Here is a 23,957-nt window from a genome sequence, read left to right as displayed (position 1 = left end):
GCTGCCATGGACCTTGCTTCTCTGGTGGCCTGCAGGGCCCATGACTGCTCCAGAGAATAGAGGAAAACCAGCTGTGGCTTCCGGTGAGATCATGCAAGAACCTTGCCAGAAGCAGCTGCCAAAGCCACTTTCCCTTGCTTCTTTGGTGGTGGTGGTGATGGTAGGCTGGCAGGGGGGCAGCTGAGGTGGCAGCAGCAGCAGTACCCCCTTCGATTCCACCACCCAAGGTGGCTGCCTCAGTCCACTGCATGGATGCCTGGTTAAAAACATATGCAAGGTTTTATTTGCCAATGCCTTTCAAGTGTTTTGCACTTGCATTGGATCACCATGCCTTGTCGTGTTGTCACCATAACTTGTTGTACAATTTCATTTTCTGCAGCATGGTTTTAGTATTTTGTTGCGAGCCTCTGCAAGAGCATTGCTATACAGGAGCTGATAAATATTTTAAATAAATGTCTTTCTCCCCTTCTCCCCTTGTAATTCTGCTGTTGAGCAGTCATTTGCTTGCCCTTGGACCTGCTGTTGAATAATATGCCATGATGCAAGGTGACTGGATAGCCTCTCACTTCTGATTTACGCATGCTGGCAATAGCAGGAGGGCAATAGCAGCCAGTGGGGCAGGTCAAGGTGAGGCTATGCTGCTTACCTGGGCTTCCCAATGCCAATATTGCTATCAGTTACCAAGATGAAGATACAGTGGTACCTCGGGTTACATACACTTAAGGTTACATACACTTCAGGTTACAGACTCCACTAACCCAGAAATAGTACCTCGGGTTAAGAACTTTGCTTCAGGATGAGAACAGAAATCGGGTGGCGGTGGTGGCGCAGCAGCAGCGGGAGGCCCCATTAGCTAAAGTGGTGCTTCAGGTTAAGAACAGTTTCAGGTTAAGAACGGACCTCCGGAACGAATTAAGTACATAACTTAATGGAAAGAGCAGGGAGGTTGTTGCAGTGCAGGAGCAGAGCAAATATGTCACTTCTGCCACTGCGCTCACACCACACTGACTTCCCTGCCACCTCAGCCTTCTCTCTCTAATAATAATAATAATAATAATAATAATAATAATAATAAATTTTATGATTTATTTCCCACCCATCTGGTTGGGTTTCCCCAGTAACTAGCAGTGATCTAGGCACTGGCAAGCCTGGCAAGCAGTGTAACCCTACGCTGCCCCACCTGCTACTGCAGGGATGTTTTGCATGCTTAATATGTAGTATCACTGAAAAAGCACCTCCGGTACACCTTAATGGAATGGTATGACTTTAGTGGGACCTATGGACTAAACACCAGATTGTAAACTCTCCAGTCATACTAATATATATTTATAATGATTTTGCTATTACCACTTGAGAAACAAGGGGATGCATCTTGTTGAGCGTGTAGGTCCCCAGGCCACCCCTCAAATAACTTCACACATAACACGTAATTTAGTTTTGGTTTTTGGGCACTATTTTGGCCACAACTTTATTAAAATACAAAATCAGTGAGTGGTTGTTTAGACATTGGTTATGACTATCTGTCCCCCCGCCTGGGACAGAACTGGCATCCCGAGGTCCGATCGGTAGCCAGTAGAAGAGAAAGTCAAACTGGGGGGTCACCTGAGCTAAGCGTCGGACCCACGCCGCTCTCCCCAGCAGCTCCCCGAAAGCTTGCCTGCCCGGTCCTATAACAAGGATTCCCATAACAGGGATTGGGCGGCCCTGGTCCCATAACAGGGATTGGATGAAGTCATGGCAAGCCCCAGGATTCCTTTAACGGAATTCCCTTCATCGCAATAGGAGGGGCAGGCACCGCCTGTTCAGCCCCCTCCACCACCAGCATATTATAACCAATGCCTAACCGCAACCTTACAAGTTGTGACGAATTGCAGAGTAGTAGGCAAAAACCAAATGGCACAGCCAATCACCAAATGGCAAAATTCCTACTAGGCCCCTGCGCCAAGGCAGACGACCCCCATGACAGGCAAAGCAAGGTCAACCGGAAAAGAGGGCGGGTGGGTGGGTGATCCGATGCACTCTGCAAAGAGAAAGAGAAACCAGAGTGCACCAATATTTAAAGACTATGGTCCCACCCACTCAATTTGCAACATACAATTTGCCCCAGCAACCCGGTTATCCAATCACAGATGCCAGGCAATAACTATTAACCAGCCTGGCAACAAGAGGCCTGGCCCGGTGGCCCACACCGCAACATGTGCTCTCATTTATTGGAGAACACGCTTTCTTTGAACACATCGCTCTTAATGATCAGTTTAAACATTCCTATTTGGGATTCAGTACACTTGTTTCTGATAGCAAACACAGAGGAAAGAATTATGTGAAGTAGGAGAGGAAAAGATAAAGAAGTTGAAAAGCCCCATATTAAGAAACAAGAAACGATTACTGGTTATACTCAAGAAATGAATGTGTTTTGGAAAGCTTGATTGGGAAAGTACATTTGTCTCAACCACATACACAAATAAGTGCATCCAGCATGAGTATAATCCAAGTCGAGCATAAACACAAGACTCCCGCTGGATTTTTGGTTTCTAATATCATGGAGTCATCCAATTAAAATGGGATTATTGCTTAGATATTTCCAACCTTTGTTCAGCTCTACTGCTTTTTTCTTTTTCTCCCCCCCCCCCCAACCTAATCTCAAAGCAGCCACTGTGGGACACCAAGATCTGAGTAACAGTTTTCTACTAACCTTTTAAGTCAACCTGGAATCAGTCAAGGAGCAGCTCTACTTTTAAAAAACAAAAACAAAATCCAAGTCCAAGAACACGTCTGTAGTTTTCTGCTCTGTGTTGGCAGAGTTGAGAGATCAGCATCTTTTCAATGGCGAGTGATACCCAAGCTGAAACTACACTGCTTAAATAGTTACATTGTCTTCACGTGTCTTGAAAATGTTCTCACAATTATTTGGGCAAAATGAATGTCGGTGAGCCATCTTCAGGAATGAAAGGAAGGGCCAATGCTCAGTGGCAGAGTATGTCTTTTGCATGGAGAAGGTCCCTGGTTCAAACCCTAGACTATTCAGGTTAAGAGGGGGAAAGACTCCTATGTTCTTGTGCACCTGGAAGCAGAACCAGGCAGGGACACAGCACTCATCTATGTCACTGCTGCTCACCAGGAGATAGAGTGGGAGAGGCAAAGTCTGTGTAGTGCAAACACACCAGCAGACTCAATCTGGTGCTTCCACCAGTGCATTTCCACCATGCCAACCTCACCAGTAATCAGGAGCAACATGGGTGGTAGGGGATCATGTGAGCACCTCTGCCCTATCCCACTAACTACTACTTCCTGGAGGCTACCCCACCGTCTGATGGGTATGGGCATACTCACACTGCCCATCTCTACCTAAACACCCCTCCCCACAGATTTACTGTACTTGCCTTAATGAAATTGCACCTCAGAGCACACTCTTTGCTTAAATGTCTTTATTTGATCTAAGACTATCCCACCCAGTTGAAAGAAGCCATTTTGTAAAAATGTTAATGTAAGCTTTGTTTTCAATGTGCTCCCAATATACTCTCATGCTTCATTTTCATTTATCAAGGCAATTATTTCCTGCACTGAAGTTTCATTTTCAGCATGGCTGAGATAAAGCAAATTTGTTTTCCTGATTTATTTCTGTGATGAGCTATGTTGTTCAAAACTAACTTGGCCAGCAATTGAAAAATTGTTTCCTGGGCTGCACACAGAGTGATGCTGATAGTCAACATACCCAAGGGGCCTTCAGTGCTGTTCTGAGTTTTATCTGATTGTGTTGGAAGTAGTGAAATGGATAATTATTTTTCAAGGGGGAAGAAAAACATTTGGGGAAAAAAACCTTCTACACTTTTTAATTTTGAAGTTTTCAGAGATACATCAGTTAGTGACAGAAGAATCATCGGCCATTGGATCAACATCTATAAAAACAGAAGGGTCCCTGAAAAGTTTGTATATTTGTTTTATCTTGCTAGTTCAACATTTAATCTGCTTAACTTGTGATGTTAAGTGCTATGTATTCAATGGTCTGTGTTTGCCTGAGCTTGAGTCTGGACTAAGGATTCTGAGCCCCTGTGTTCTGATTCAATACATGATATCCAATCACAGAACATTTCATGACTTGGGCCTCTGCCATTGGCCTTGAGTCATGATTCACAGCTTGGAAGTTTAGACAGCCAACTACATTGGGAGTGGGAGTGACCCAGACCTTCATAAATGTATATAAGCAATTGCTGTGCCCGTTGCCCAGCTCTGTTAGTTCAATAAAAGTTATTGCTGTTACCACTGTGTCGTATCTTGTGGGAACCCATCTACACTTCCTTAACCATCCATAACAAAATTAACAGAGGCATAAGAGCATAATATAAAGCCCCGCTGAATCAGGCCAAGGACCCATTCTTGAGAGAACTAGCTCTCACGGGGGCTAATGAGATTCCTATAGGAAACCTGCAAGCAGGAGCTCTTCCCACTTGTGATTCCTATCAGCTGTATTTAGAGCCAAATTGCCTCTGACAGTACAGTGGTGCCCCGCAAGACGAATGCCTCGCAAGACGGAAAACCCGCAAGACGAAAGGGTTTTCCGTCTGCAGAGGCACTTTGCAAGACGAATTTCCCTATGGGCTTGCTTTGCAAGACGAAAAATGACGAAAAAAACTGAATTTTTTTTTTGCTCCAAAACCCCTTATTCTGAATCGCTAAGCTGCTAAAAGCATTTTAGCAGCAAAACCGCTAATCCCTCCCCTTAAAAAGCCGTTTTTAGCCCTTAAAATGTCAATAGCGCTAATAGCGCTACTCCGTCAATGGGCTTGCTTCGCAAGACGAAAAAACCGCAAGACGAAAAGACTCCCGGAACGGATTCTTTTCGTCTTGCGAGGCACCACTGTATAGCTAGACGGTAGCCATCACAGCTAGCCATTATAGCATTATTCTCCATGGATTTGTCTAATAACCTTTCAAAGCCATCCACTACACCTTGTGGGAGTGAATGACATAATTTGACTGTACACTGTATGAAAATTTAGACATTCAACTTCATTGTATGGCCGCAAGTTCTAGAGAGGGACCTATCTACTTTCTCTTTCTTAATGTGGTGGTGATTCTGTTTCAGAGAAAATGCCACTTCCTATGCCCTGCTGGAAGTGAGAGCTGGACCATAAAGAAGGCTGATCGCCGAAGAATAGATGCTTTTGAATTATGGTCTGGAGGAGACTGTTGAGAGTCCCGTGGACTGCAAGAAGATCAAACCTATCCATTCTTAAGGAAATCAGCCCTGAGTGCTCATTGGAAGGACAGATCCTGAAGCTGAGGCTCCAATACTTTGGCCACCTCATGAGAAGAGAAGACTCCCTGGAAAAGACCCTGATGTTGGGAAAGATTGAGGGCACAAGGAGAAGGGGACGACAGAGGACGAGATAGTTGGACAGTGTTCTCGAAGCTACCAGCATGAGTTTGACCAAACTGCGGGTGGCAGTGGAAGACAGGAGTGCCTGGCGTGCTCTGGTCCATGGGGTCACGAAGAGTCGGATACGACTAAACGACTAAACAACAACATGCCCTGCTGGCTCATGCAAACCAGGACAATGATTCAGGGAGATGCCTTTTTGTTGTTGTTGTTGTTTACGTTTTACTGTCATGGCTGGGTTTGTGGAAACATACATCCTATTGACTACACCTGGTGGGAAATAAGCTACTCTAGCTTCAGGCATGTTGTGGCTTTGCAGCCAATTGGGCAGTGCATTGGTGAAATGAAAAGGCTTCAGATACCTCAGATCTATTACCTCCCCCAAAGTGTTCTCATAATGACCTCTTTCTCTGGCCACAGAGAGGGAGAATCACAGAATTCACCACCCTTCCCAGGATTTTAGGATTGCTGTTTTGGTGACTTGTTGACCTCATACCTTGCTATAACTTGGCGGCAATGAGAAAAATTCTGCATGCTTCATAATCCCTGTTTTGTTTTTTTCTTATCACCTAAAGTTAAATTCATGTGAGTCAAGTGATAACTGTCTTAACTATCATATGATGGCCTTGCTGTTGGCCACCAGCCCACTTCCCAGTTAGCTATCTCTGAACTCTTCTATTATATTTAAGTATTAGATGGGAGAGTGTGTATATAGATAAAGCTTATCACAAAGTCCATATGCCCTGGTTCTCTGAATCTAAATTCCAGGCTGCAACTATAGGTCTACTTACTAAGGAGTAAGCTCATTGAACACAGTGGGAATTGCCTCTGAGTAAACATGAAAAAGATTGGGCTGTCAGTCTCCAAAGATTGATAATTCTGTGTACTCCCCTTGAAACAATTATGCTTACTGTGCAACTTCTGGCGTTGCCCACATATTACTATCATTCAATACAATGAGGTGAAGCTATAAAAATAAGTCTCGGCTGCACAGAATATGCATGGCTTACTTTTTCAAAACCGGTAGAGATAAGCACTTTATCTTAACAAGAGATAAGGGAAAGTAGCAAATTTGTTCCTCACCGCTAAATAACGTAAGATGTTATGTCCTCACTGCTAAATTTTTATTGTCCATTTCATAGTGGCAGAGCTTCAGTGAAAATTTGTCAAAACTAAATTGGAAGTTCTAAATTATTAAACATGTGTTAAACTATCCATAAATAATTATTATATTCAGCAAGACGTAATTGTCAGGCAAGCTGAAAATTTGAAGGTATTTTTATAGTCCTTCTGCTTGCCTTCATGGGATAATAAATGAAAATAAATTTCTAATGCTGGTTCATATAAGCTGAATATTGCTGTCCATATAAGAGTTGGGGAAAGAGATGATGAAACTTTTAAGGTCTGCAAAGCAACAGCAATTTCTCTGTTGATAATTACTATTTTATCAGATGGATGGGATTTGGAACAGCAGCATCTCGCCCAGGGAGCTGACGTCAAGGGTCAGCATGGCTGTGCAGTTGCAGGGGCACCACTGACAAGAACCCCTGGGCCTCATCCTGCTCTTTGTCATGGCAACCCAATTGCTAACCTGACCCTTGGTTTGGCCCAGAGGGGAGGAGCAAGCAGACAACAACAGTGTTGAGAAGGAGGAAGAATAGCAGGTAAGGGCACCAATGACTGTGAGAGGGTAGATGCATTGAGTGAGTCAGGGCATTCAAGGTGACTCGATTTCAAATACCCACCCTCCCATCCATCCCCAAAACTTTGGCGTGTGTACTGTGAGAGGCTCTTACAAATGTCTTAAACAGGGCTGGTGCTAGGGTCGGGCACAAGCAAAGGACCCACATCCCTGCAAGAGGTCTCCTGACAAGACCCCCTAAACATAATTTTATGTTATGAACTACCCTGAGATCTACAGATGAAGGGTGATATACAAATTTTAACAACCACCACCACCTCACAGAACTACAATTCTCAAAGAGGTTTCACAATAAATCCCTCTTCACAAGGTATTCTGGAAATTGTAGCTCTGTAGGTGGAATAGGGGTCTCCTAACACTCAGACCCTTAACAAACTAAGCTCCCATAATTCTTTTGGGGGGAGCCATGAGTGGTTAAAGTGGTGTCATAGTGCATTGAATGCATGGTGTGAATGTGACCAAAATAGGGCTGGCAAAACCAGTATTTTGTTTTGTTTCTGCCGCAAACTATGGGTGCTGCATAACTGAGCCACATCTCTATGTGCAATAGAAACTTGCCATTTTCCTTTCCTTCTTTTCTCTCTTTGTGGTGTCTTTCCCACTGCCGTGATCTATATTCCCTTTCACATGATTGCACATGCAGGGAAGGTGGAGGTTTCCAGAAGCTCAGCGGAGCCTCTTTTCTATCTTCATAGGCCCTTTGCTGGGATTAGAGGGTGATGCGATACTTGCGCCACAACTGAGACAAGAGGCCAGATTTGGGCCCCTATGAGAATTTGTGTGGCAACAGAGGGGAATCCAGTGAGAGCTCAACAGATTTGCTCCCCTAGCTTTTGCTGCCTGCGGTGGTTGTTTTACCCAGGTAGGGCCGGTCTTGCTGGTGAGCTATGGTCCATGTGGAAGGATGAATTGTGCCCTCCAGTCATAAGCTCCTTGGGGGCACAGGCTTATCATTTTGATTTATGGCTTTTCTAATGTGTTGCATTATGTTCTATACCACATAACATATGCTCATTAATGGTGCTATATCAATGATAATAATTTCCTTTTGAATTCCTTGCTTACATCCTGCAGTGTTTCAGGCTTTTCCCTGGCCTACTTGGAGAACCTGGGGATTTGAACCTGGGACCTTCTGCATGCAAAGCAGTCACTCTGCCACTCAGCTACATCATGCGATTGAGCTTTAATTACATGGCTCCTTCCCAAGAAATGAGACCCCAAGGACTCTGATTCTGGAAAGATCCCCACAGCCAGCCCATCTGCACAGTTTGCGTGTGTGTGTGAGAGAGAGAGAGAGAGAGAATTGAGGGATGGGGGTGGGTGGAGCAGCCACATAGGACCACTTCCTATGTTGGCATACACTTAGAGAGGCAGGATATGAATTTCCTTCTAAATCAATCAATCATGGCACAGATGCTTACAGGGAGCTGGGTTGCTGCATCTGAGGAGCTCCTGATAAGGCAAGCGAACATATGCACTGGCTCTCCACACATGAAGGTTGTTTGACGTTCTATAGTCAAATCCTTAAAATAAATATCTCACTGAAACTCAGTGGCACCTGAGAAAATTTTAAATCCATGCAGTTTTGCACAAATAACTATTTATCAGCTGGGGCATTAATGGCATTATTAAACATTTATGCAAATGCAATCAGAATGAACATTCGTGTGGGTTAGACTTGTGCTTCCCTTGCTGTTAAACCATTGACAAATACAGATGGAAGAGGGTCGGGATGCATTCACTCCCGGCTCCTATTTGGACAGATGGCCAACTAGCACAGTCACGGAAACTTCTTTATTTTTTCCTAATGTTAATTAAATGAACTGTGATAGCTCTACCAATATGTTGGTGATTGTGTGTGTGTGTGTGTGTGTGTGTGTAATCTGTGTTGGCAAGGTAATGGTGCATACAGCTCCCTTTTCTCCTTAAATTTTGTTAGCTTGTCTTGTTTTCTACCTTGAATATTAACCTATGAAGCACCCACTGTTGCTTAATGTTATAAGATACCATTTTTTACTAAATACAGTGGTACCCCGCAAGACGAATGCCTCGCAAGACGGAAAACCTGCTAGACTAAAGGGTTTTCCGTTTTTCAATGCACTTCGCAGGACGAATTTCCCTATGGGCTTGCTTCGCAAGACGAAAATGTCTTGCGATTCTTGAGATTTTTTTTCGCTCCCCACCCCCTTTTTCTAAGCCGCTAAGCCGCTAATAGCCTTTTAGCAGCTAATCCGCTAATCCCTTAAGCCTTTAATAGCCGCTAATAGCCGCTAAACCGCTAATAGCACTAATCCGCTAAGCCGCTAATAGGATTGCTTCGCAAGATGAAAAAACCGCTAGACGAAGAGACTCGCGGAATGAATTAATTTCGTCTTGCGAGGCACCACTGTATATTGGGCTGGCTCCGGGGTCCCTGGGAATAAAACTCACTGAATGAGATACATCTTCCAGAGGACGGGGAGAGGCCATTTTCACGTATTCCTCCTGCAGACCCTTGTAAATGCTGAAAATTTGTTTTGTATCATTTGTGAACTCTCCAAATCAGTTTGGGAAATGGTGTGGGGGTCTGCAGGTGGAAAGAGAAATGGGTGAAAATCTCCTCCTCCTTCTCTAAATCCAGCCTCCACTGGATCATATTTCCTTCCATAAACAAAAAGTGTCTTGATTCAACCTATTAAATTGTGGATAAAATCTAAGTCATGTGAGTGGACTTCCCTTCCTCCTGTGCCCCATCTCAGCCTGCTCAGGGGTCCACCAAACCTTTGGAGCAAAATATAGTCCTGGTGTTGAGTCCTGTCAGGAGAACGGGTGGGATATAAATAAATAACTTCTTCTGACACACAGGGGTATTCAAGGATAAGGAGAGGAAGAAGGTCTCTTGAACAAGCAGAAGTCCCTGGTGGACACACACAATTGGAGATATGTACTGTAGTTGTTCTCAGGTTCTGATATGCTTAGACCTAGTTTAATTCTGGTCAGGAATCCAGATTCCGGTGTACAGATTGCAAGGTGGGAAACCTTTTTCAGTCTAGGGGCTGCATTTCTGGATAGCGTGCAGGTCTGGTTCGAGAACTGAGACGAGAAAGAGTGCAGGGGATTAATTATTGTAAAAGCGCATGGGAAGAATGGCAGATGAAGCTGATGGACTACATGGAATTGGCGGAAATGACTGGCAGAATCCGAGACCAGGGAGAAGAGTCGGTGGAAGAAGATTGGAAAAAATTCAAAGTATATTTACAGAAATACTGCAAAATTAATGAATGTTAGAAGAAAGCTGGAATGAAGTTATATGGTTTTAGCAGAAATGTTAGCAGAAATAAAGAATTAAGCAAAAACTGATTGTTAATGGGCCAAAGTGGAAAATTTAAAGTTAGATTATGTTAAGATAAATTATAGAACAAAAAATTGAGAAAGATGGAAACGATTTGCTGAAATAGCTAAATTGAACTAGAATACAAAAAAGGGAGGTGTGAGGGGGTTGATGAAACAAGTAAATGAAAGGTAAAGATATGGAAATATTGGATGTGTTTTTAAATGTTTTTGTTTTTCTTGTTGTTTTAATGTATTTTTTTTTTGTTTTTCTTTTTATTTTAATGTATTGTTTGTTAATTTTTTTTGTTTTTTCCCCTTTTTTCTGTAGTTATTAAACTTCTAATAAATATTATTTTTTAAAAAAATTATTGTAAAAGCGCAAATTATCCTGGATAATGAGTGTGATGGGTCAGTGAATATTTTTTAAGTTCTTACTTATTTGTAACATAGGTGGCGATAAATCGAAATGCTTTGCAGTTGTTTTTGAACTTGCTTCTTAATGTGCTGGGAAAAGAAGTCAGAGGGAATGATAAGCAGAATCATAGTAATGTTATCAGTAAAACATTTTGGCCAAAACCACTTCATTTTATTTTCAGATGGATGAATGTGCCAAATTATGCAGATAATGCAATTAATGCTCAGAGTGTTAGTGGCTTCTGGGTTAAAGTAATATGTCTGGTCTCTGCCATTTGTACCTTTTGCTATTAGCATGGTGTTAGTATTGTGTGGAGGACAGCCAAATGCTATGAGGGAGAATGGAAATAATTGATGATGGTGGTGGTGATGGTGATGATGATGATGATGATGATGATGAAAGAACACAGAGGTGGGGTGAGGGGTGGTGGGTGGTGATGGGAAAATGAATTATTTGTGGGATTGAGTGTAGGTATGTTTGAACACTTTTAAGTAATGTATGAAATGTATGTTTGTATGTTTGTATATTTGTAATATATGTGTATTAAAAATTCTTTTTAATAAAAAAAAAATAAAAAAAGAAAAAGAAAGAGCTCTGTTGTTTCTGGTTTTTATGATAGCGTGTTTGTGTGTGTTTGTGTGTGTGTGTTTGTGTTTGTGGAGAGAAAGAGTTTGTTTTAATTGTCTCTTGGGAGGGATGTGTGTGGAAACTTTCAGCTTAAAGGGTGAGTTTATTATATATTGATATTTATAGAAATATTAATATACCGCCCTCTCGCAAAACATCAAGGCAGTGCACAACAACAGAGAAATGTTTAAAAAAACATGAAGCACTCCTTAAAATTGCTGGCTATTCAAGAGACATTTTAAACAACTACGAAGGCCTGTTGGCATAAAATTGTCTTCAAGAAATGCTGGAGATCAAAACCAAGGATTTCTGCCAAATCTTTGCTGGAAGAGCGTTTTGCAGCATGGGACCAGTGACATTAAATGCCCAGCTTCTAACTGAGGCCAGTGGGGCCTCTCTATAATGGGAAGGGGCCTACCTGTGATCCCCTGAAAGATCTCAGGGTCAGACAGAAATATAAGGGCCCAGGTGGTCCTTTAGGAATCCTGGACCCAAGTTGTTCAAGGCTTTGTATATATCAACACAAGAACCTTGAACCTGGCCTGGTAGGATATGGACATATGATCTTAAATCAGTTGTGGGGAACCTCCCCACCCTCTAGGCATAATTAGACCCACAAGCCCTCACCATTTGGCCCATGAGGCTGTTTTGGCCAAACCACACGCACCTGTCAATCCTGGCACATGGAGATAATTGGGGGAGAAGTTAAGGATCTGGTCTACTGGCTAGATACAGCTCCACACTCCTGCTGGAAATGAACTTAACCCCCCCCCCCAGCCTAGTTGAAGAGCTTTGGTGGATTCCAGCCCCCCTTAGCAGTCTAGGCAGGGTTCATCATCTTTAATCTTGCACATGGTAGGTTTTCTTTGTTTCTTTTCTTTGTATGCTGCCTTGAGAAATGTGTAGAAAGCAGGGATACACACACACACACAAAAAAAAAAAAACAACAACAACCAAAAATACAAAACAAAAACCAAGACATTTATGGATTGGAGATGGGCAGCTCCCCCTGCTTTCAACATGGCCCCCTGCTCAAATCCACTGTGTTTATCCACTGCTCTCCCTTTCTAAGAGATCTTTTCACATTCAATCATTTGTTTTAATTTTAAAAATGTTTGCTTTAATTCACACAAAGCATAGAAGATTAACATCCCCTTTAAAGCATTTAATGCATCCCCATTTACTGTGTTTCTATTCATGCATCTGTGTTTGTTTGCCTTTTTCACTGGCACTCTATTGCATTTGTGCTGATTGCTTGGGGACAACACTTAATAGTCTTTCTCAAACGCAAGCCAAGAATCCCTGCCACAAACGCAAATAATAAGTACACATAGAAGCAGCAAAATCCATCACCAAAGGAAAACAATAATTTGAATGAATGATAAAAGAAAAACAAAATCAACGCATCAGTGTGTGATAAGGAAAGTAAATTATACACCCCACTGGAATGGCTTCCTGCCCAAAGGAAATGCAGATAGATTAAAATGGTGGGGAGAAATGCAAAACCGCCAGAACGAGAGAAAGAAGAAGGTTTTGAATTGTTTACTGCTTGCACTCAAGGAAGAGTAATGAAAACATGTTTTTAAGGTTTGTGCGGGGGGGAAACAATGGAGTCAACAGAATGTGCACTTGCAATCCGACATTCGGAGAATATATGGAAAAGTCAGGGCTTTTTCCAGCTGGAACTCACAGGAACTCAGTTCCAGCACCTCTCAGGTGGGCACCACTGTCATTATAAGGGAACAAGGGAGGTGTTTGTGATGAGTTCTGGCACCTTGTTTTCTAGAAAAATAGCACAGGGAACAGTGATCCACACAATAAAAAAATTAAAACTGAAAGAATGAGAGAAAAGAGTATTATAAAATAATGGATGGCATTTAGCTAACCTCGGAACGCTAGGCCACCTGATCCTTGTCTTCTGCTCTTTTTCTTTTGTTTTTTATTAATCAAGATATTAGTAAATAAATATATTTATATACCACCATTCACCAGGAATAGTCCCAGTGTTATTTACAACTAAGTAAGACAGTACAAGCATAATGAATAATAAGTAAGAATAGCAAAGATTTCCCTAGAATACACCAGTAACTTAATTAGCAGTACCATGACTTACATATCACTTCACCCTCTAAAAGCCTGACAAAAGAGGTGAGTTTTTAACCCAGCGTATGAATGGAGGCTATTCTATAGACATGGAGCCTGGGCCACTCAAAATATGCAGCTCGTGCCCTTAATGCAGGGATAGCCAGGAGAGCCTTAACTGTTGACCAGGAGAAGGTGTTCTCTAAGAGTACAATGGCAATGGCTGTTGATAGTTGCCCAGTGGGTGGGTTGCTGTTGCTCTATGGGAGGAAGTGGGCGGGGGAAGCAGCATAGTAGTGTAAACACACCAGGAGGAGCACATGACTGGTTTTGCAAGTGCAATGGCGCTGCATCAATCTCCCGCCATCTCGCCCCTCTCCCTTCTGGTAAGCAACAGTGACACACCTGCCAGGAAGTTAGCACAGGAGCTCTGCTCCACCTTGCAAGCCACTTCTCCTGGTGTAGCTTGGTGGATTGGCCACAGTGGTGGTGGTTTAGTTCCCAGGTTTTGATTTTTGGAATGTTGTTTTTATTAATAATTTTATTGTTTTACTTTTGTAAACCACTTTTTTTACAATAAAGTCATACATACATACAAACAAACAAACAAATAAATAAATGTTTAAGGACACAGGAAACTGAAGGACTGAGCAGCTTTGAGAGGCATAGAGAAAGGGATGGCATAAGAAGAGAGCCAGCCCTTCTGGACCAGACCAAATGCACATCTAGTCCAGCATCCTGTTCTAAAAGTGGCGAATCAGATGCCCATGGGATGCCCACAAGTAGGGCATTATATATAATAAAACTGTAATCTAATTGTCATATCAAAAAATTGCAAAGCACAGTTCCTGGTGGCAATAACATATCATATTACTATTAACCTTCTGTATGTTTTTATTGTCATAAAGTCCAAGAGAGTGTCTTGAGAGTGTAGCAAACAGAACCACTTAGTAACAATAAGGCAGCTGATGATAGACCAGTTCTCAGGATACACCCTTGTTTCGCCCATTGGGCTTCTTCAGCGACAAGGTCACTCTCAAGACACAGGACACCCTCAAGACATAGGACTATGCAGAAGGAAGATATCAGTATGAAATGGCATTGACAACAGGAACTGTATGTTGTAATTGTTGGACTTGACTATCCTTGGACTTTATGACAATAAAAACATACAGAAGGTTAATAGTAATATATAATGTTATGTTACTTTACAGCCCGTTACGTGTGTGTTATGGTATTTTGAACACAAGTAGGGCATGGCAGCACGGTCCCTATTTGTGCTCCTCAGCACCTAGTATTCAGAAACATACTGCCTCTTTCACAGGAGGTAGTACACAGCCATCACAGCGAGTGGCCATTGTTAGTCTTGCCCTCTTTCTAATCCCCTTCTAAAGCTATCCAAGTTGGTAGCCATCCCTACATCTTGAGGTGGTGAATTTCATAGTTTAGCTATGCACTTTGAGAAGAACTTATACTCTTGATAATGGCAAGGGCAGGCAGAGGAGTTTTAGAGGCTGGGGACTGAGGATCAAGGAACCAAGGAGAGTATGAGGACAATGAGACCATGGATAACTAAATTTTATATGCTGATGCGAACTAACAAGCCAATTTTTATGTTTCCCATTTGTCCCTGTAAAATGAAGTGGAGCCTGAAGGGGAAAGCTGAGGGCAATTCTTCTCAGAGCTGCTGGAAGACAATATTGTCACTGTGAGGAGTCAAGAGCTTGAGCTCCATGCTGGCCTTCTCCTGCCTTTTGGACCATTATAAAAAGGCTTGAGCATGATTCTGTGTGTCGTGTGTGAGTGTGGTTTTTCTCCACGCAGCTATGAAAAACACAAATTAACATGACAAGTTCTTTTGGCACTTCCGTCTACTGATTAGTACAAATTAAATTTCACACTAATTAGCACAAGCTGTTTGTACATAATATAGAAAAATCAGATTTCCACTGATGGCTGTAAATATAGTTCTCCAACTGACACTTGATCTTCACCGCTATAATTAAGTTCCACATCAATCTTAATACGACAATATATTTCATGATACTGGCTTTAGTGTGTATACATGTGTATGTACACACACACACACCCTTTCCTGAAAGCATTTTCACAGTTAAATTTAAACCCACTAATTGTTTCAACAGTTGTTTTACAACTTCTGCAGGTGAAAATTACAGGCTCAAGGGCCAGAATGCCATAAATACAGCTAAACAGTTTGGGATTTCCTTATGCAGGGGAATCTTTTAACAGTCTGGCTCTATGCTGTAGCTTGAGCTTCCATAGAACAATCATAGCCACTGCCTGCGGTAATGTTGGGGAACAATAATGGTCCTTTTTTGTTACCTTCTCAGGCACTTACCCATGACGGTTGCTGACTGAAGATCCTGTGTTTGGTTTAACAAAAGTGAACCTTTATTCCAAGTTGCTGTTGTTGTTGTTGTTGTTGTTGTTGTTGTCATGTCTTCATTTCAGTGGGCAGGTGGTGGATAATAGTATGCCCATGCTGGCCAACCATATCAGCAAAGGATTCTATGATCTACTACAGAAGATTTGGCCTTCATCATTATAGCTTCTGTTGCATTGAGCTGCTTGTACACCATTTAGAAATTATTGTAATTCAGCAGAGTTATATCCAATGTAGCACTGCATCAGTGTTCCATCAGCACCAATGTTGTGCAACGGAACATTCTTCCCATCTCCTGAGCACTCCTCTGGAGTGGGTTTGGGGAAGGCATTGGAGAGGTGGGGGGAAGTCTCATTGTGTAAGTGAAAATCCTTGCACTGACAGGACACATTGATTGAGTACTGCCCACAGAATATAAATAGGTGAAAGTAAAGAAAATTGCCCTCCACTGTCGCATGCTATGTGATGCATTTGTTCATGATATGAGAGGTCTGCACTTAGAAAAATCCCCATTGAACAAGCAGAAAATTGATGAAAAAATGGGATTCAGTCAACAGTACCACTTGTGTCTGAACAGCAAAGGCTGAAAACATGTAGCATCCTTTCTGGTTTTTGAATCTTAAGAACACATTAACATTTAATTTTATTGCAAAAACAATGCCATTGTTTGAAAAGGGCCAAATAAAGCCAAATAAAAGAAATGGGAAAATGAAGTTCTATCCTTTATTTGGTTGTATATTAATTCTTTTCTTTTATGTTTAAGAGTTTGAAAGCAACGAGTATGAAATATCTTAAGTAGGGGAAAGTTTCTTGAAGTTGAAATAATTACTGTGAATAGTAGAATATTTATTTCCCTCAAGTATACATATTATGCAAATTCATAATAATCATTAGCTCTTCCCTAGTCTTACCCGTAGGTGCCATTAGATATTTCTGTACATTGCAGTATTTAATCTATTCACATTTTTGTCAGAATTAGATTTATCAGTGCCATGGGATGATTTCTTGTTCACATTGATACATATATTTGTTGCTTAGGAAGCTATAATTGGGCTGATGTTTTTAATTAATAGGCTCTCCTTGAAGGAAAAACTATACATCACATCACTCATATGCCTTCCATTCAAGAGAGCGATTATAATATATAGTGAAATGTAAATTAGGGGTACTTCATCCACTGCTGTAGTGCTTCATTGTGCAATCAATATAGTCTTCAGACTTAATAGTGAAACTTAATAATTCAAATATTCCCTACATAGTTGAGAAAAAATGTCTTCTGTCTTGCATATATATCGCATTTTGTATATTAGTATTTTTAGAAAGCCACTGTTAAAAGAAAATATCCAATTCTGTGTACAAATTCACCACTTATACATTGCTAACAGCAAAACACTGAATGCATTCTTAGGTTAACACAAACTCTTCCAGCTTTCCTACAACTGATACCCATATCAAGAAACATCTATTACATGCAGACTCTCAGCTAACTTTAATTAAATTTGTATTACATAAAGCATCTAGTACAAACTATTGGATTGTTTCAAACTATTTATTGTTATTACAAATGCTTTTGGGCATGTTGTTTAGAACCTATGAATTGCAATTATTTATTTATTTAGAATATTGATATCTTGCTTTATATTAAGAGTATGCACTAGCCACAAATTTATATTAGACCCCTATTTGGTGATTCAGGCACATCCTAACTTGGTCTGAGGCACTTCATAGGCATCCATTCAATTTGGGGTGTGTCGAAGTCTGCTTGGGCTTTCTCTTTACCCACTCACTATTAGGAAATAATAATAAAAAGATCATGACTATAAGATATCCTCCTCCCTTTTGACTGAAGTGGATGGAATTTGCAGGTGTACTAGTTCCTAATAGTGACTATAGTAGATGAAGCCTGCCAAATTGCAGGCAAATAGGTCCAGAGGGTTTTGTGATAGTTATCTGTAATATTGATTTTGGGTGAGCTAAAAAGGTTTCAATTTCGAAGTAAAACCATTCCATCTGATTACATTCTTGACTTCTCAGTCACAAGAGAGCTCCTCATGGAGCAGAAAGCTATTAACGGCTACCATCCATGATGGCTATGCTATGTCTCTGCAGCTGGAGGCAGTATGCTTCTGAATACCCATTGCTGCACTAGAAGGGTCATTGGCCTAATCCACTTGCTTCTTACATTTTGTTTAAAAGAGCCAAGGGCTGGTCATACAGTGGCGTGGGACTGGTCCACATCTCAGGAATGTGCAGTAGCAAAAGGTTCTCCTTGTCTACCGCAAAAATGTTTTAAGCCTAATAAAGCTGGAGAAGCCAGAATAGCCTGCACTAGCTTCAGATATTTGGAAGAATGGGGAATGGGTGGAATAGAACTAGAGGGCAATTGATAAAGGGGCAACATTTTGGGCTGTGAAATTTGTTAATTTCAGAGAAACAAAGGAGAAATTGTTGGGTGCATAGATTATTACCAAAGTCGCCCTCTGCATTTACATTTAGCAACACAACTGGAGATCATCACAGTCCCTTTCAGAGTAAAAACTATCTGGATATCATCTCAGTGTTCAAGTTCTTACGTCTGGCATCAGAGTGAAAGAGAGATCAGTTTTTAATAGTTTTGCTCTTTGGATTCAAAGTTTCTGCAACAATGAAAAATGTGATTGAAAAAGAATTAAGTTTAATAATCAGGCTATTAACCAGAGATATTTGCTACATATTATAGAGAGAGAAATTAAAAGGACTACAATAGTTTCCAGAAAACATCTGTTAAACAATGTCAAGTTGATGATAAAGAAAATTGAGTTCACTTTGCGGTTGAGTTTAATCCAGCTGTACCCAGCTATAAAAGAGCTATCAAAGAAAGCAGTCCATTTGTTGTTTCATTTAGAAAGGCTATAACTAGAAATCTTTAACCCTCAAGTGATAACTTTCTGTCATGTTGGTATGCCACTGATGTTGGAATACAAAGGATTTATTTTATTGTCTGTGACCCTGTAGCTCCTGCTGAGTAGCATAAAATGCAAACACAGTGATCTGGAGCTAGTGTTGTGTCAAACAACCCTCCATTTCCCACCAGCTATTCCCCACCAATTAATGAGAAAGGATACTGCATTTGAAAATTATCAAAGGAGAGAAAAAATGTCAGTAAATTATCATGGACAAGGCGGAGATCTTTTCTGGTGTTGGCCTTACTTTTAAGGTGGCCAAGGGGTGTTTGTGCGTGTCCCTTCTTTTGCTCTTTCATTTTCTGCAGTGACTCCCTGCGTGTGGAATGTGTTCCCCAGAAGGCTCACCTGGTACCTTCATTTCATATATTTGGACACCAGGCAAAAACATTCCTCTTCTCCTAGACCTAATTAAACAATCTATGGCATTTTAAACTGTGTGCGTATAGAGTGTGTGTTATTGTTTCTGTTTGTTACTATGTTAGGCATTGTTGTGTTTTTATATTGTAAGCCACCCTGTAATCCTTGGGTGAAGAGTAGTATAGAAGCTTTGTTGCTGTTTTTTAGTTGTGTCCGACTCTTTGTGACCCCATGGACCAGAGCACTCCTGTCTTCCGCAGTTTGGTCAAACTCATGTTGGTAGCTTTGAGAACACTGTCCAACCATCTCGTCCTCTGTCGTCCCCTTCTCCTTGTGCCCTCAATCTTTTCCAACATCAGGGTGTTTTCCAGGAAGTCTTCTCTTCTCATGAGGTGGCCAAAGTATTGGAGCCTCAGCTTCAGGATGTGTCCTTCCAGTGAGCACTCAGGGCTGATTTACTGCAGAATGGATAAGTTTGATCTTCTTGCAGTCCATGGGACTCTCAAGAGTCACCTCCAGCACCATAATTCAAAAGTATCAATTCTTTGGCGATCAGCCTAATAAATAATAATAATAATAATTCTACAAATCATCTCACTCTGCAGCCTCCCTGAGTGTCAACATTTCAATTAAAGCCCAGGTGAAGACATCATGAGACAACTCTTCCCACAGACCTTTTCAGATCAGGACTTACGGGCAGTCAGGGTGGCTGCAGAGTACAGTGGAATGTCAGATTTCAAACGTAATCCATTTTGGAAGACGTTTCAACTTCCGAAACGTTCGGAAACTGAAGCAGGCATTTCCAGAAAGCATTTGCGTCCAGAAGACTCAATACGGAAGCCGCATGGCACATTTGGCTTCCAAAAAGCGTTCAAAAACCGAAGCAGTTACTTCTGGGTTTTCGGTATTCAAAAGCCGTAACGTTCGACTTACGAGACGTTCGCAAACCAAGGTACCACCGTACAGAGAAATGTTTAATTGAATTTTTAAAAAGAACACACATCCTTGACACCTTGCAATGATAAGGTAAGCTCAAACAAGGCAACAAAATGGCTCTTTCTGCCAAATTTTTCTCTCCTCTCAGCTTCCTCAAAAGTAAGGAAAGTGTAACAAAAAGCCTGCATCCCAACTATGAGAATTTCACAGGAATTTTCTCTCCTCTTGGATAATTTTGAAATACAGTTTCTTTTGTTATTAATTGACAGAGACTGGTGCTAGAAACTGGGCAAGAATTTTTGACATAGCCCAAATATTTTGCACCTAGAACCTTTTATTCTCTCCCTTGCACACATTGTACTACTTGCCTCTTCTTTCCTTCCTTAGGTCATTACTTCTCATCATTAATTCCTTTCATTCACTCTGTTTCCCATGGTGCACCATAACTTCGTTAAAAACTTAAATGGATTCTTCCCGTACATTATGTGTATAGTGGGTTACCCATGTAGAGTATTGTATTTCTTACAGGTGCACATGAACTTTTCTTCCTCTCTCTGTTAATGGCATCTGAGTAGTTTTTCACTGCTTTGTAAACTTGTTACTGCTTTGATCCTTACATACTTCATAATGTGAGAAAAATGCAATGCCTTATTGTGATCCTTTGCATTTGCAAAAAGTCTTTTATCAGCGGCGTCTTGAAAGATTTGTATTCAGGCACAACTTGATCAATAATTTTGGCAGATCAAGTTGTGTCTGAATGCAAATCATTCAATATGCCATTGACAGATCAGTACTTTCTTGTTATTAAGCCTGTTAAATCTTCTTCTCTGAATTTCTAAATCTAATAAACCATGAACACCAGGCCCTTTAATTCCCCCAAACTCTTGCAACTTCCTTTGAAGGAACTTTCTCTGGTACATAAAATACTTGTACAAACAGACCTAATTTAGCATAAATTGACAACAAAGTTTCATGTTTTCATCAGTTGGCATAACTGCTTATTTCATATGCAGATCTCAAAATGTCCGTGATGTTTGTTTGGTACAGCATTTATTTCATTTTATTTTAGTATCTTTTTGTATCTAAATCTATCTTCCTTTAATCAGTACAGTGGTACCTCAGGCTAAAACCTTAATTCATTCTGGAGGTCCATTCTTAACCTGAAACTGTTCTTAACCTGAAGCACCACTTTAGCTAATGGGGCCTCCAGCTGCCGCCGCACGATTTCTGTTTTCATCCTGAAGCAAAGTTCTTAACCTGAGGTACTATTTCTGGGTTAGAGGAGTCTGTAACCTGAAGTGTCTGTAACCCGAGGTACCACTGTACATTTCCTATAGCAACAAAGAACAACACCCAAGCCACGCAAGATGAATGGAGCAGACTTTTATGCACAGAATGGAGAAACAGAGAATGAGCCCTGATATAGCAGTGGTTAATGACTAAATATGGTCCAGCTTAGCCCTTCCTTGTCCTGAAAACATTCCCTCTATAATCCTTATGTTGTAACTGGTAGTGTCTATGCAGTTTGGGTTTAGACAATAAGATGGAAATATAACTATTCACCAACCTGCAATTTGAGTTCTGGCATTTTGTTTATTAAAATGTATCCTTTTGTCAGTACACATTTTGCTACTGGTTGCATTTCATGAGAATCATCAACTTATTTTTTTCTTTCCCTTTCCATTGCATTGGTTTATATTTATTACAAGAGACTGATTATTGTGTGGGTATTGAAGTGTAGGTGGGTTCCCATGAAGCAAGACACAGTGATAACAGCAATAACATTTATTAAACTAACAAAACTGGACAACAGGGGCAAAGCAACTTCTTATATACATTTCTGAAGGCCTGGGCCACTCCCACTCTCAACATGATTGGTTGTCTAAACTCCCAAGCTGCAAATTATAACTCAGAGTTTGTTGGGAATCTGTGTACATGCAGCTACTCACACAGAGTCAATTAAGGTTTGGCAGACAGCCAGAAGGCAATCTGAAGGAGTAAGTCTGCCTGGTGATAACAGAGGCATGGAGACAGCTCACTTATTGGTCAAACTCTCTCAAGGGACTGATAATTAATGGCCTACTAACTGGAATGTGTTAGTTCAGTGTTCAGAGTTCAGGTGTTCAGGAGTTCTGTGTCAGTGTAGGAGTTGTGAGTCATGTCAGAGAGAGCTAGCAAAAGATCCATGTTCTGTTCCTGTAAATAGTCCACTGTATATAATAAACACCTAACAGCAAGTTCCTGGTTCCTGCTTCATCTATCCTGTCTGCAGCCAAGTCACCAATTGCTTCCGTGGATTCTGCGTTTACTCTGCTAGGTCTGGCTAAGGTCCTGCAACTAGTCAGAAAGTTGTGAAACATCAATAGGTTTTGCCAATAGAGTTAAGGGCCAATGGCAGTGGCCCAAATCCTGAAATGTTCTGTGATTGGATATCATGTGTCAATTCAGAACACAGGGGCTCAAAATCCTTAGTCCAGACTCAAGCTCAGGCAAACACAGACCACTGAATATATAACAGGTATTCTAGCATAAAGCACAACCAGAGAGAGAACCTCTATAGTGCCCAGCCAGCCCAAATTAAGCACATCTAAGTGTTTTCAGTAGGACAGTTAGGCACATCATACGCTTACAAATGTGAAAGTATGCATGGATTGTATCCATAGACATTAAGGGGGCACAATGTGTTTAAAAACAACAACAAAGGCATTCATCCGATGTAAAATCAGCCAAGCACTTGGATTATTTTTAAAGAAAATAATACATACAGCAATGCAGCATTCAAATTCTTTACAAATAATTACAAGAAAAGCTTGCAAATAAGAACCCTCAGAAATGGATTACACTCCCACAAGATGCATAAAAAATCTAGCCTAATGGAATTCATTTCCCTAATATAAATTGCCCTATAGAAAGTAAACAAATCAAATGAGAGGCAGCAGCTGTGGCTCAAAATTACCAGCGAACACCAAAAATTACCCAAAATAGTAATTAGAGAAAGAAAGCCATTAACAGAACAGACAATACTGCTTGTTATGCTAATATGACCATCAGATGGTAAGGAAAAGTCAGGCTCCTTAAGCAAACTTGATTAAAAGTAGGGCTGAGGCAAAAAGGGGGGGGTGCTGCTTTTCAATTTTTGGTTTTTTGTTTAATAGAAAACAACCTGCCATTCCCTACATAAAAAATAATTGGGCCTTTTATTAGAACAGGATAAAAAGGGGGTGAAAATGTTCATCCCTGCAGATTGATAGCAGAAAGCATTGTCTTCACTCTAAATTAGCTTCATGTAAACCATATCTGATTGGCTATAAGATATTACAATGTCATCACTTTGACTAACCTATTGACTTTGATTACAACCAGTGTTTCTAACAGTTCAATACCTCCAGTACTACTTTCACATAAAAAGTATTCAGATGTGAGCATTGCACACAGCACTAAATAAGACTTTCAGAGGGTTTTAGACTATACAGCAATTAATTCTCCAACTACAAAGACCAAAATACAGGAGGAAAATGGTTGGTCAGGGGCAGAGGGACAGATTTTGGAGAAGGCAAAGAATTGTATGCCTCTGCATTTACTGATGCTAGTAGGAATATGCAACAGATAACTGAGTGGCCAAGGGTCATCTAGTCCAATATGCTGCAATGCTAAACATGGTGGGGAAATATATGAAGACCATCACATCCTGTTGTGAAAAAGCTAGGTACAGTTGAAAACCCCTTGAACCTATTTTCTGCCATAAAACTGCATTTCACTGTGCTGGTTGAGTGTAACCCTCTGGTTGGACTGACCTTGCT

Source organism: Podarcis tiliguerta, assembly GCF_965153285.1.
Source record: "Podarcis tiliguerta genome assembly, chromosome: 1".
Taxonomy (NCBI): Eukaryota; Metazoa; Chordata; class Lepidosauria; order Squamata; family Lacertidae; genus Podarcis; species Podarcis tiliguerta.
The sequence above is the reverse complement of the archived record's forward strand: the minus strand, read 5'-3'. Positions refer to the sequence as shown.